The sequence below is a fragment of the Gorilla gorilla genome, chromosome X (assembly GCF_029281585.2).
Source record: "Gorilla gorilla gorilla isolate KB3781 chromosome X, NHGRI_mGorGor1-v2.1_pri, whole genome shotgun sequence".
Lineage (NCBI taxonomy): Eukaryota > Metazoa > Chordata > Mammalia > Primates > Hominidae > Gorilla > Gorilla gorilla.
The window spans coordinates 12,930,586-12,943,575 of record NC_073247.2 but is presented as its reverse complement, the minus strand read 5'-3'; the positions used below and the strand labels follow the sequence as shown (position 1 = coordinate 12,943,575).

The window sequence follows — 12,990 nt, the reverse complement described above, 5'->3', positions numbered from 1 at the left end:
GTTTTACAATAGTAATGTTATCTACAAGAGTAGTTTGGGAAGTTATACATCTTGCGATCCCTGGTTACATGACTCTGGTGCAGTGAACAACTTACATGAAAACACACTAAGTGATGGCAGGTCATTGATTAACTATGCCTATTCTTTAGCAAAGTTCAAGCCCCTACAGTAATTCTAACCTTGTTTTCTGAATGTGGCTTTAATCTGCAGTCAAGGAGTGGGGTCAGTTTCCTTGCCTCAGAGTTTAACTCTCTCTCTCTCACTCTCTGTGTGTGTGTATAAATATATATACACAATTATTTATTATTTATTTATTTATTTATTATTTTTTGAGACACAATCTTGCTGTTGTCCAGGTTGGAGTGCAGTGGTGTGATCTTGGCTCACTGCAGCCTCAACTTCCTGGGCTCAAGCGATCCTCTCACCTCAGCCTCCTGAGTAGCTGGGACTACAGGTGCACACCACCATGCCTGGCTAATTTTTGTAAATTTTTTTTTGAGAAGGGGTTTCACTATGTTCCTGAGGCTGTTCTCCAACTCCTGGGCTCAAGCAATCCTCCTGCCTCGGTCTCCCAAGGTGCTGGGTGGCACCACACCTGGCTTCAAATTTTAACTATAAACTAACTTCCTCACGCAGTTATCTTGGCTGCCACACTAGAATAAGCAAAAACAAAACAAAACAAAACAAAACAAAACAATTTAGCCTGTGAGGTCTGATGGAAGATGGAGTCAGTCACGTTAGACTTCTCATATTTGTTTTTCTTTTCCTTTTTTTTTTTTTGATGGAGTTTTGCTGTTGTTGCCCAGGCTGGAGTGCAATGGCGCGATCTCAGCTCACTGCAACCTCTGCCTCCTGGGTTCAAGTGAGTGTCCTGCCTCAGCCTCCCGAGTAGCTGGGATTACAGGCACCCGCCACCATGCCCGGCTAATTTTTTTTTTTTTTAATAGAGACGGAGTTGCACCATGTTGGCTGGCTGGTTTTGAACTCCTGACCTCAAGCGATCTGCCTACCTCAGCCTCACAAAGTGCTAGGATTACAGGCATGAGCCACCGCGCCCAGCCAAGATTTCTCACATTTCTTATAATTCTGCAATCTCAGTTTCAAGACCAAATCCTCAATAACCATAAGGCACAAAATTGACAAATCTTGAAACTGTAGTGTAAGAATATTACATAGCACCATGATTGTAAATATGAAAACAAACATTTAAAGGATTGAAATTGAATAGAGGCTGGGAATGGGACATTTTGATACAAGGAGGTTTTTTTTTAAGTACTAACTTTTTCATATTTCCTTTACAATAATCTGCTTAAACTTTAAGAACATTTGGAAAAGAAGGTGTCACAGATGTTCCCTTCCAGGCAGACACGTCTTCACTTCTTTGGTTTTACTCCTCTTCTCTGGAGAGATCATGGCAGAGCTTGGCACCATATATATACTCATGGGGCACTGATGGCAGTGGACATTTGAGTGAGGCAGTCTTTGTTTTTTACTTTTGGAGGGTGATTGTGAAGATGAAATGAAACAACCCACATGGCAATGCCCACAATTCACAAGGCACATAAACAGGGTGTCAGGAAATATTAGCTCAGCAGAGATTCTACATTCATCTTTTCCCTGAGAATGATAATGAGGGATGTTTAGTACTGAAATCAGAAAGAATCAAAACACAGGTATATCTACCTATTCTTAGATACAGCAGAAATGTGTTAGTTTTTCTCTGTCCTGGAACAGAAGCAGATGCAGAGATGCAGGTGTTAAAAACTGCATGGTAGAATAAATACTCCATACACTTGGAGTGGCCACATTTAGCAAATAAAAATTGTAATAAATTTAAATTTCAGATAACACATTTTAAAATGTTTTAAATTTTAATTATATTTATTCTACTTTTTTATTTTTATTTTTTGAGACAGGGTCTCACTCTGTGGCCCAGGCTGGAGTACAGTGGTGTGATTACGGCTCACTGCAGCCTCTACCTCTTCGGGCTCAGGCGATCCCCACACCTCGGCCTCCTGAGTAGTTGGACTACAGGTGTGCACCATTTCGCTCAGCTAATTTTTGTATTTTTGTAGAGACAGGGTTTCACCATGTTGCCTAGGCTGGTCTTGTACTCCTGGGATCAACAATCCCCCCACCTCAGCCTCCCAATGTCCTAGGATTCCAGGTGTGAGCCACTGCACTTGGCCAAGTAACAGATTTTTGAGTATCAGTATGCCCCATGTCATACTGGGGGCATATGGATACTAAAAAATTATTCAGTATTTATCTGAAATTCACATTTAATTGGTGTTGTGTCTTTTATCTGGAAACCTTATAGATGGCTGAATTTGCAGCTGTCATGTCACTGTTTGTGGCTTAATGAAGGAATTCATTTGCCATTTACAAAAATTCAGTACCCAGAAGCAGAAAGGGGATGCTGTTTGGAAGAACATGATGTCACTGCCAATGCTGAATTAACTTGGTGGTCTGGAATACACAATCTGCGAGCATCAGTCTCTGTTTTTGTTTTTGTTTTTGTATTTGTTTTTGTTTTTGTTTTTGAGATGGAGTCTTGCTCAGTCATCCAGGCTGGAGTGCAGTGGCACGATATCTGTTCCCTGCAACCTCTGCCTCCTGGGTTCAAGCGATTCTCCTGTCTCAGTCTCCCAAGTAGCTTGGACTACAGGTGCGCACCACCATGCCCAGATAAATTTTGTATGTTTAGTAGAGATGGGGTTTCACCATGTTGGCCAGGCTGAGCCTTCAGAGGGAGTGTGGCTCGGACCGCACCTTGATTTCAGACTTCTGGTCTCTAGAAATGTGAGAATGCACATTTATTCAGACTCACTCAGTGTCTCAGTTTACGGTGCTTTGTTAAAACAGACCTAGGAAAATAATACTCCCAATCAGAAGGACAGAACAAACAAGTAGAATTGTCAACACAACACAGAATTGGAGGTATGTACCTTTTTTAGCAGTAATTGTATATTAACTTGCTCTTCCAAAGTGGTGGTTTGGAGAATGGATAAACCCAAGTGTCAAGGATGAAAATAAGGATCAACTGAACTCCATATGGAATATAAACCAATTTCAGCCTGTCAATATAACATGGGTAATTATTTACTCTTCATGTTGATTTAATATTTGCTTTTATAGAATGAAAAAATATAGGTACACTCACAACTAGGGGCCCTAATCAATGATCACTTATCATGAGCATTTGATTTTCAACACATTATGAATTACATGGTGGTATAGTCAATGCAGCTCACAATAGTGGCTTTGAATCTGCATTGCCCCTGGCCATATGACCTTCAACATATATTTTGAGGTTGGGGGAACAGGAGGAATATTTTTTACGAATTTTGTGTTTGATCCAATATGGTTGTTTTTGAAAGGGCTGTGTGACCCTCTGTGGAAATAAAATTGATTTATAGCTGAACTGGACAAGCTCTATCTATCTCTTGCAACTACTAGAGGTCTGGTCTTTGACCCGTGGTCAGTGGGTTTTATGAGATGTTGCTTAAAGTCTCATACTGGGCTTGGTAATTGTAGAATAGAGTGGTTCTTTGCTTTGCATGGTGGGATAAGATTTCTTTTTTAAAATTTTTAATTTTAATTTTTAATCTTTGTAGATACATAGTAGGTGTATGTATTTATGGGGTACTTGAGTTGTTTTTGTTTTTTATGAAACAGAGTCTGGCTCCGTCACCGAGGCTGGACTGCAGTAATGTGGTCTTAGCTCACTACAACCACTGACTCCTGGGTTCAAGCAATTCTCCTGCCTCAGCCTCCTGAGTAGCTGGGACTACAGGTGTGCACCACCATGTAAAGCTAATTCTTGTATTTTTAGTAGAAATGGGGTTTCACCATGTTGGCCAGGCTGGTCTCGAACTCCTGGCCTCAAGTGATCCGCTGGCCTTGGCCTCCCAAAGTGCTAGAATTACATGCATGAGCCACCGTGCCCAGCCTTACATGAGATGTTTCGATACAGGCATGCAATGTGAAAGAAGCACATCATGGGGAATGGGATATCCATCCCCTGAAGCATTTATCCTTTCAGCTACAAACAATCCAATGACATTCTTTAAGTTCTTTTAAAATGTACAATTAAGAAATCCCTTGGTCAGGCTCAGGGGCTCACGTCTGTAATCCAAGCACTTTGGGAGGCCAAGGCTAGCAGATCACCTGAGGTCAGGAGTTCAAGACCATCCTGGCCAACATGGTGAAACCTCGTCTCTACTAAAAATACAAAAAAAGTAGTCAGGTGTTGTTGCACGCACTTGTTGTGCCAGCTACTCAGGAGGCTGAGGCAGCAGAATTGCTTGAACCCAGGAGGCAGAGGTTGCAGTGAGCCGAGATCATGCCACGCCACTACAGCCTGGGAAACTTCATCTCAAAAAGAAAGAAATCCCTTGAGGGTCAATTTCTTTACTGATGGCTTGCAACTGGCCTAACCACTTGTGAAGTCAGTATGGCTTCACTATATTTAGGTGGTTCAATTCATGCATCAATACGAACCCTGGGATCTTGCACAAGGGTGTCTCTGTATCCCAATGCTGGCCTGCGCACACACTTTTTCTCTCTCTTGCTGTGCTGTGTCCTTCAGTGTTAAATAAAAGCTGTACCACTTCACACCCACTAGGATGGCTACGATTCACAAAACCCAGAAAATAGCAGGTGTCAGCCAGGATGTAGAGAAATGGGAATCTTTGTGCATTGTTGGTGAAAATGCTCAATGCTGCAGCCCCTGTGCAAAACAGTGTGGTGGTTTCTCCAATAATTAAACACAGAGTTAGCATAGGATCCAGCAATTCCACTTCTGGGTATATACTCCAAAGAATTGAAAGCAGGGTCTCAAAGAGATACTTGTAAACCTATGTCCGTAACATTGTTATTCACTGTAGCCAAGAGGTGGAAGCAACCCAAGTGTCTATCAGCAGAGGAATGGATAAACGAAGTGTGGTCCATCCATACAATGAGACATTGTTCAGCCCTAACAAAGAAGGAAATTCTGACACGTGTTACAATGTAGATCAACCTTGAGGACATTATGCTAAGTAAAATAAGCCAGGCTCAAAAAGACGAATACTCTATGAGTCCATTCATATGAGGTCTCTAGAGTCATCCAATGCATAGAGACAATGGTGGGCACTGGGCACTGGGGGAAGGGAACATGAGGAGTTAGTGTTTAATGGGGACAGAATCTCACTGAGGATATTGAAAAAGTTCTGGAGATAGGTGGTGGTGATGGTTGCACAACAGTGTGAATCCACTTAATGCCACTGAACCGTGCACTTAAAAATGGTTAAAATGGTGAGTTTTATATTATGTATATTTCACCAAAATAACAGATAGGTAGATACATAGATGATAGATAGATCATACATGATAGATAGTTCACAGCTGGGTGATGATGATACATAAATACATAGATAAATGATAGGTGAGACAGATAGATGATAGGTGATAGATGATAGATAGGTGACAGATGGCTAGATGATAGGTAGATACATAGATGGTAGATAGATGATAGATAGAAAAATAGATAGATGATAGGTAGATGATAAGTAGATAGATAGATAATAGGTAGATTATACACAGATGATAGATAGATGGGTAGATAGATGCTACATAGGTAGATAGATAGCCTCCAGGACAATGGGAGAATAAATGTCTGTTGTTTAAGCCCTGCAGTCTATGGTGTTCTGTTATAGCAGCTTGAAATGGACTAAGACACCTCATAAGAAGAGATGAGGACACAGACACACACAGAGAGACGACTGTGTGAGGACAAAGGGAGAACACAGAGTCTACAAGCCAAGGAGAGAGGCCTCAGGAGGAACCAGCCCTGCCCACACCTTGATCTCAGACTTCCAACCTCCAGGATTGTAAGGAAATAAATTTCTGTTGTTTAAGCCCCTCAGTCTACAGTCCTTTGTTATGGCAGCTCTAGCAAAGGCATATACCTTCTCCATCCCCTCTCCTCTGATAAATACCAATATCTCAAGAGAACTTGGAGGCAGCTGTTGAAGAGAGCTGAGCCACAATGTTGAAAGTTATTGGGTCCCTGATTCAGGACTTGAAAGAGCATCACCAGCCAACCAGAAACACACACTTTGGGCTTAACACCAGGTATTTGTTAGAAAAAAAAATACGGGCTGGGTGCGGTGGCTCACGCCTGTAATCCCAGCACTTTGGGAGGCTGAGGCGGGCGGATCATGAGGTCAGGAGATTGAGACCATCCTGGCTAACATGGTGAAACCTCGTCTCTACTAAAAATACAAAAAAATTAGCTGGGCATGGTGGCGGGCGCCTGTAGTCCCAGCTACTCGGGAGGCTGAGGCAGGAGAATGGCATGAACCTGGGAGGCGGAGCTTGCAGTGAGCTGAGATCACCCCACTGCACTCCAGCCTGGGCGACAGAGTGAGACTCTGTCTCAAAAGAAAAAACCAAAAAAAACCATTGAGATTTGGTGTTCATTCATCAGCTTAAGCAGCTTATCATGGCCCTAACTAACAAAGCATGGTTTACATAACAGGTACTTTGCCCACAGTCAAGTGTATCAAGATCAAATGATGATGTGCTACACCTTTGCTGTAGATTTCTTATCAATACACTCTTTCCTTGTGTCCTCTGAGAGTCTACTTCACTGCAGGGCTGCTGCTACCAGCTGCTGTGGTCATAGCCTTGGTGTTCTTGTCTAATTAATGAGGGTTCCCATTAAACTAGACTCCAGCTGTTTTGACTTCCAGAATTGCTTTAGGAGAGTCTCTGTGGTCATTAATAAGGTGAGACCTTTTGGTTCCCAATACAAAGAGAGAAGATAATTTATTTTCTACAGCATTTTTTCCCATAAAGCTCTATATTCCATTACATTTTAAAGGGCATTTCAACAAATGATGTATGAAATGGAGAACAAAATCTGTATGGTTCTGCAGTAAAGGGCATGCAAAACTAGAGAACAACTCTGAAATGATGTGGAAAAACAGCAATCTACTTTTCTTTAAAAAAATTAAAGGCTTATGCTTCACATAAATTCCTGTCGATTTGCCAGGCATTATTTGGTTATAATGTCTGAGGCATTCAGTTTCCTGAATAGCTAGGACCACAGGCATGCACCATCATGCCTGGCTAATTTTTAAATATTTTGTAGAAACTGGGTCTCCCTATGTTATCCAGGCTGGTCTCCAACTCCTGGGCTCAAGTGATCCTCCTCCCTTGGCTTCCCAAAGTGTTGAGATTACAGGCATGAGCCACTGCGCCAGGCCAACATTGTTTTTAATATATGACTTGTAAGGCAAGTTGGGGGGCATTAATTCCTTATTAAGATGTACTGAGTTGAATAAAAGCCCCTCCAACCATCAACCCCCCAAAATATATGTCCAAGTACTAAGCTCCAGAATTTGTGAATGCAAACTAATTTGGATAAAGAGTATTTGCATGTAATTAAGGAAAGATTCTTGAGATTAGATCACTATAAATTACCCAGGTGGCCTTTAAATCCAATGACCAGTGTCCTTCTAAGAGACAGAAGAGGAGACACAGACACAGAGGAAGAGGTCACGTGGAGATGGAGGCAGAGAATGTAGTGATGTGGCCACAAGCCCAGGGACACCTGGAGCCACCAGGAGCTGGAAGAGGCAGGAAGGATCCTCTCCTAGAACCTCCAGGGGGAGCGCAGCCCTGCCCACACCTTGATCTCAGATTCCTGGTCTCCAATACTGGAAAAGAATAAACATCTGTTACTTTACGCCATCCGAGTTTTTGTTATTTGCTACGGCATCCATAGGAATTAAAAACCTATAGGTATGAATTTTATGTTGCTGTCAAAAGGCTTCTTCTAGGATAATTAGATATTTCACCTAGATAGTTGTAGCTTTTTCTCCTCTTCATTGGGATCGGAACTCAGTTGGTGTCCTCCATCCTCCTATCTCAATATTGATTTTACTTACTCTTTAATCCTAACAATGAGCCTTTTTATATTGCTTAATTAAATATCAATGTCTTTCTGGTCAACATGAGACCAAAAACCTTTTTACCTTGGGCCTGAGAAAGAGCAGTATTTCTCCTCCTCCTCCTCTTCCTCTTCTTCCTCCTCCTTCCTTCTTCTCCCTCTTTTTAGAGATGGGGTCTCTCTCTGTTGCCCAGGCTAGAGTGCAGTGGCATAATCCTAGCTCACTGCAGCCTCAAACTCCTGGGCTCAAGTGATCTTCCAGCCTCAGCCTGCTGAGTAACTGGGACCACACATGTGCACCACTATCCCCTATTTTTTTGTTTTTTTTTTTACTTATTTATAGAAATGAGGTCTCACTATGTTGCCCAGGCTGGTCTCATACTTCTGGCCTCAAGTGTTCCTCCTCTTTGGCCTCCCAAAGCACTGGGATTACAGGTGTGAGCCACCATGCTTTGGCATGGTGGGGTATGCAGTAGGAGAGCAGGGGTGGTGGTAGTGTCTCCATATGTACTCTCACAAAAACTGGTGTGGGCAGATACTGGATGCCTACTTATTTAGGGGCATCTAAATTCCTGTGCTAAATTAGAAAATAGAGGCAGCTCTTGAAAGGAGTGATGGCATGAAGGAGAGATGCTTGGACCAACCAGCACACAGCCCTTATAAATAATTGATAACCTTGGTTTTGATGCCACGTCCTCTTCAACAGTTGTTGGTTGAAATGACACATGATTCCAGGTGAGCTTTTCCAGATAAATTGCCCTGGAACTTCAGACTTTGTCGGGTGAATCGATGTGGAATTTCAGAATGGGCTGGAATGTCTAAGATGGGCATGTCCAATATTCAGCTCAGTGTGGGGAAACCGGTGGTGGCCAGGGCTGGTTGCAAGCTGAGTTGTAGGGGTGACAGTTCACCTGAGAAACAAAAAAACATGCAAGTCCTGGTTCATGAGGAGTGATTTCACAAATAGTGACCATGGAAGTCAATGTCGAAAAAACAAATAGATTCAGGGCATAAGGGTGCAGGTTTGTTACATGGATATGTTGCCTAGTGGTGGGGATTGGCCTTCTGTCCCCTAAACAGTGAACATAATACCAGATAGGTAATTTTTCAACCCTCATCCCCTCCCACCTTCCCCCTTTTAAAGGTGTCCAGTGCCTGTTATTCCATTCTATAGGTCCATGTGTACCCATTTTTAGCTCCCACTTATAAGCGAGGACATGTGGTATTTGATTTTCTGTGTGAGTTATCTCACTTAGGATATTGACCTGCAGCTCCATTTATGTTGCTGCAAAAGATATAGTTTCATTCTTTTTTATAGATGCATAGTATTCCTTGGTGTGTGTATACCACATTTTCTTCATCCAATGAACACTTAGGTTCATTCCACAATTTTGCTATTGTGAATTGAGGTGCAATAAAAATGTAAGCATAGGCATCTTTTTCGATAATTTCTTTTCCTTTGCATAGATAATCATTAGTGGAGTTGCTGGGTCAAAGGGTAGATCTATTTTTAGTTCTTTGGGAAATCTACATACTGTTTCCTATAGAGGTTGTACAATTTACTTCTCACCAACAGTGTATAAGCATTCCCTTCTCTCTGTACTCTTGCCAACATGCGTCTGTTGTTTTTGGAAGTCAGTGTTTTTCTACAAGACCTTCATATTGGCTATAAATAAAAGTGATACCTTGGAAGAGATTCTCTTTCTGGACAGCCAGAGAGGGAAATGGGAATGATCAGGAAACATACCGGGATTATAAGAGAGCTTCATTATTTTGGTGTGGCTTGAGTCTGTAAATGGAGTAGCCTCTTGGCGGAACAAAATTTCCTCCAATTGTAATGGTAGTTGCCAGAGGCAATAACAGTGAAAGAGCCATTTAAAAAGTCAAAACCAGAGGAATAATTTGACTAGAACCTTCAATGGTTTTGAGTCACTATGGCAGACAGCTCAATTATCTTATCTCTGCCGTGAAAAGCTGTCTTTTTCTTGTACTTACATCTCTTGAACAGAATCTCACGTAAAACATGCCCTAATTACATGGTCCCTATTAGACACTACACCAGGGAGTGCTTGGCTTTGATGGTGCCCAGATTGTCTGAAGTCTGCAGAAATCCACTGCAGGCAGAGGCATTTGGGTGGACCATGTTCCCAAGATTATCACTTTGTCAAATATGGCTCTTGGGAGAGCAAATTTGCATGTAGGGTATTCTGAGGAACAAGTGTCGTACTGCCATCCTAAGGGTCCCTTATGGCAATGCCTGAGTTATGTGTAATTACAACAGCCATGGGTCTAGAGCTTAAGCCTCCTGCTTCCATGGAACCAATGCATTCAAAGGTTGTAAGGCACCTTTGAGATTTTCTAGGCTGGCTACCAAGTCCTATGTAGGAGAAAGATGAAGTCTAACAAAGCCAGGTGATTTTCAGCCACACAATGTGTAACTTGATCTAGGGTCAGGTTATTTAGCCTCCTACTACACCAAATTTTAGAATACAATTTTTATTAGGTGGGATTTAGTTAATGTCACTGATGTATAAAAGTAAAAAGAACATGTTACAGATGTAAGATATGTAGATTATATATTTATCTGTATACATAAGAGAAATAGATGGATGGATGGATAGATAGACAGATGGATAACTAGAAGATAGAAAATTACACACATACATTCATAAATACATATATACATAGATGGATAGATAGATGATTGACAGAGAGAACAATATAGGTAAATGTAGATAGACGATAGATGATAGAAAGATAGACAATAGGTAGACAGATGTTAGATGGAATAGATGACAGATTAATGATAGGTAGATAGAATAGATAGATAATGAATAGATGATAGAAAGACAGATAGACAATAATAGGTAGGTAGATAGATGATAGATGGAATAGATAGATAGATGGTGGATAGATATATGGAATAGATGATAGATTACAGATGGAATGAACGGATAGACAGAATATAGTAATAGAATGCATCTACCTGAAAATACAAGAGAGAAGGAAAAGAGATTGGGAGTTTTTCCACTCTATAACTTTGGGGCAAAGAAAATAGCATTAATGAAAAAGCAAAGAACGGGAAAATAAAAAGTTTTTATTCAGAAACACCCTTCCAGCAAAAGAGAATGTAGGGCAAGCAAAATATTAAGTATTTCATACTCACTTGTGTAGGCCATGGGAACTATTATGAAAAGGTGGATGTTGCATGTTTCAGTATATTTTTTGTTTTGTTTTGTTTTTGAGATGGACTCTCGCTGTGTTGCCCAGGCTGGAGTGCAATGGAGAGGTCTCAGCTCACTGCAACCTCCGCCTCCTGGGTTCAAGCAATTCTCCTGTCTCAGCCTCCCGAGTAGCTGAGACTACAGGTGCATGCCGCCATGCCTGGCTAATTTTTTGTACTTCAGTAAAGATGGGGTTTCACTGTTTTGCCCAGGCTAGTCTTGAACCCCTGAGCTCAGGCAATCCACCTGCCTTGGCCTCCCAAAGTGCTGAGATTACAGGTGTGAGCCACCACGCCCGACCTCAGTACACTTTTAATATACACAGAGCTTTGCCACATTTTGGAGGGTTACCTACTATTGCAATTTCTGGATTTTTATTTCATTTTTTATGTTTGTGTCTCTCCATTTTAGTTTAATGTAATGCAATTCAATAGATTTTCTCATTAAAATAAAATCTCGGCCTCTCTCCATTGCATAGGATGAAGCAGGCATGATGTAGGGCAAGCTCACTGGCTGGATTCAGACCCTTGAAGGAGGCCGGGCGCGGTGGCTCATGCCTGTAATCCCAGCACTTTGGGAGGCTGAGGTGGGCGGATCACTTGAGGTCAGGCGTTTGAGACCAGCCTGGCCAACATGGTGAAACTCTGTCTCTATCAAAAAACCCCCAAAAATGAAAATACAAAAATTAACTGAGTGTGGTGGTGTGTGCCTGTAGTCCCAGCTACTTGGGAGGTTGAGGTGGGAGAATCCCTTGAACCTGGGAGGTGGAGGTTACAGTGAGCCGGGATCACGCCACTGCACTCCAGATTGTGTGACAGATACCCTGTCTCAAAAAAAAAAAAAACAAAACAAAACCCAAAACAGACCCTTGAGAAGTGAGCATTTTGCAGTATTCCATTTGGGAGCTGGCTATTCTGCTTCCTCCTAACATCCCAAAGGACACAGGATGGCCTGAGCTCCCAGGTACCCTGGGTTTCCCAGTAAGAATTCCAGGGGTGGTGAGAGAAATGCAAATTGTCTCTGCAGAGCAGCAGACCCCAGAGCTTAAAGGCTTCTCTCTCTGTTCACAGATTGCTGCATGGAGACGAGAGGAAATAAGAGGGTGAACAGATCTCCTGCTACTGCACATGCTACTTTTGGTTTCCCAGCTGGTGTTTGAAGGCTGTGCAAGGTGTTGGTTTGCAGGATGATGGAGACCCAGATCATTGTGAATCCATGACCGTGTGGCCGTTCGCATCGACTCAGCCTTACTGCAGATACTAACCTTCATTCCCCTCTCCAGCTATGCACTGGTTTTCTGCATACCACTTGGAATTTATGTTGGCTCTGAGTCATCTGACTCTCACATGAGAAAGAACCAAATAATGACCTGTTATTTTAAAAGAAAGTGTCTGCATATGGCTTCTTGTCTGCCGAATGTTGCACATTAGGCCTTTTTTATTGAGTTTCAAATAAACCCCTGAATTAATTCTGCAGGCAAAGGCATTGATGTTAGCACCATTTGATCACTTGAATGCACGTCATAACAGCATTTTAACGTGCTTACAGCAAGGGGGATGAGACCATATCGAGGATGCACTTGGTCGTTATTAAGGTCGAAAACACCAAGATAGCTGGGTGCGGTGGCTCAGGCCTGTAATCCCAGCACTTTGGGAGGCCGAGGTTGAAGGAAGAGAAAGACCCTCTCATATTATTTTATATTGTTTTATATTCAGTACCTGTTTTAAGCAAAAACAGCAAGGAAGTAAAACCAAAGACAGGCAGCTCGGCGCCAGGCCTGAAACCAGGCCTGGGCCTGCCTGGCCTACACCCAGTAGTTAAAAATCA

The 12,990-nt window shown here is 42.1% G+C and overlaps 1 long non-coding RNA gene across 1 annotated transcript; it reads right to left on the bottom strand.

Annotated features, from left to right (window-relative positions):
- Window positions 1-296: 296 nt before the first annotated feature.
- On the bottom strand, window positions 297-9,525 carry LOC129530064 (uncharacterized). The gene is made up of 3 exons (XR_010132499.1): window positions 9,510-9,525; window positions 7,471-8,850; window positions 297-2,794 (listed from the first exon to the last, which is right to left on the bottom strand). It is a non-coding gene; the product is annotated as an uncharacterized lncRNA (long non-coding RNA).
- Window positions 9,526-12,990: the final 3,465 nt, after the last annotated feature.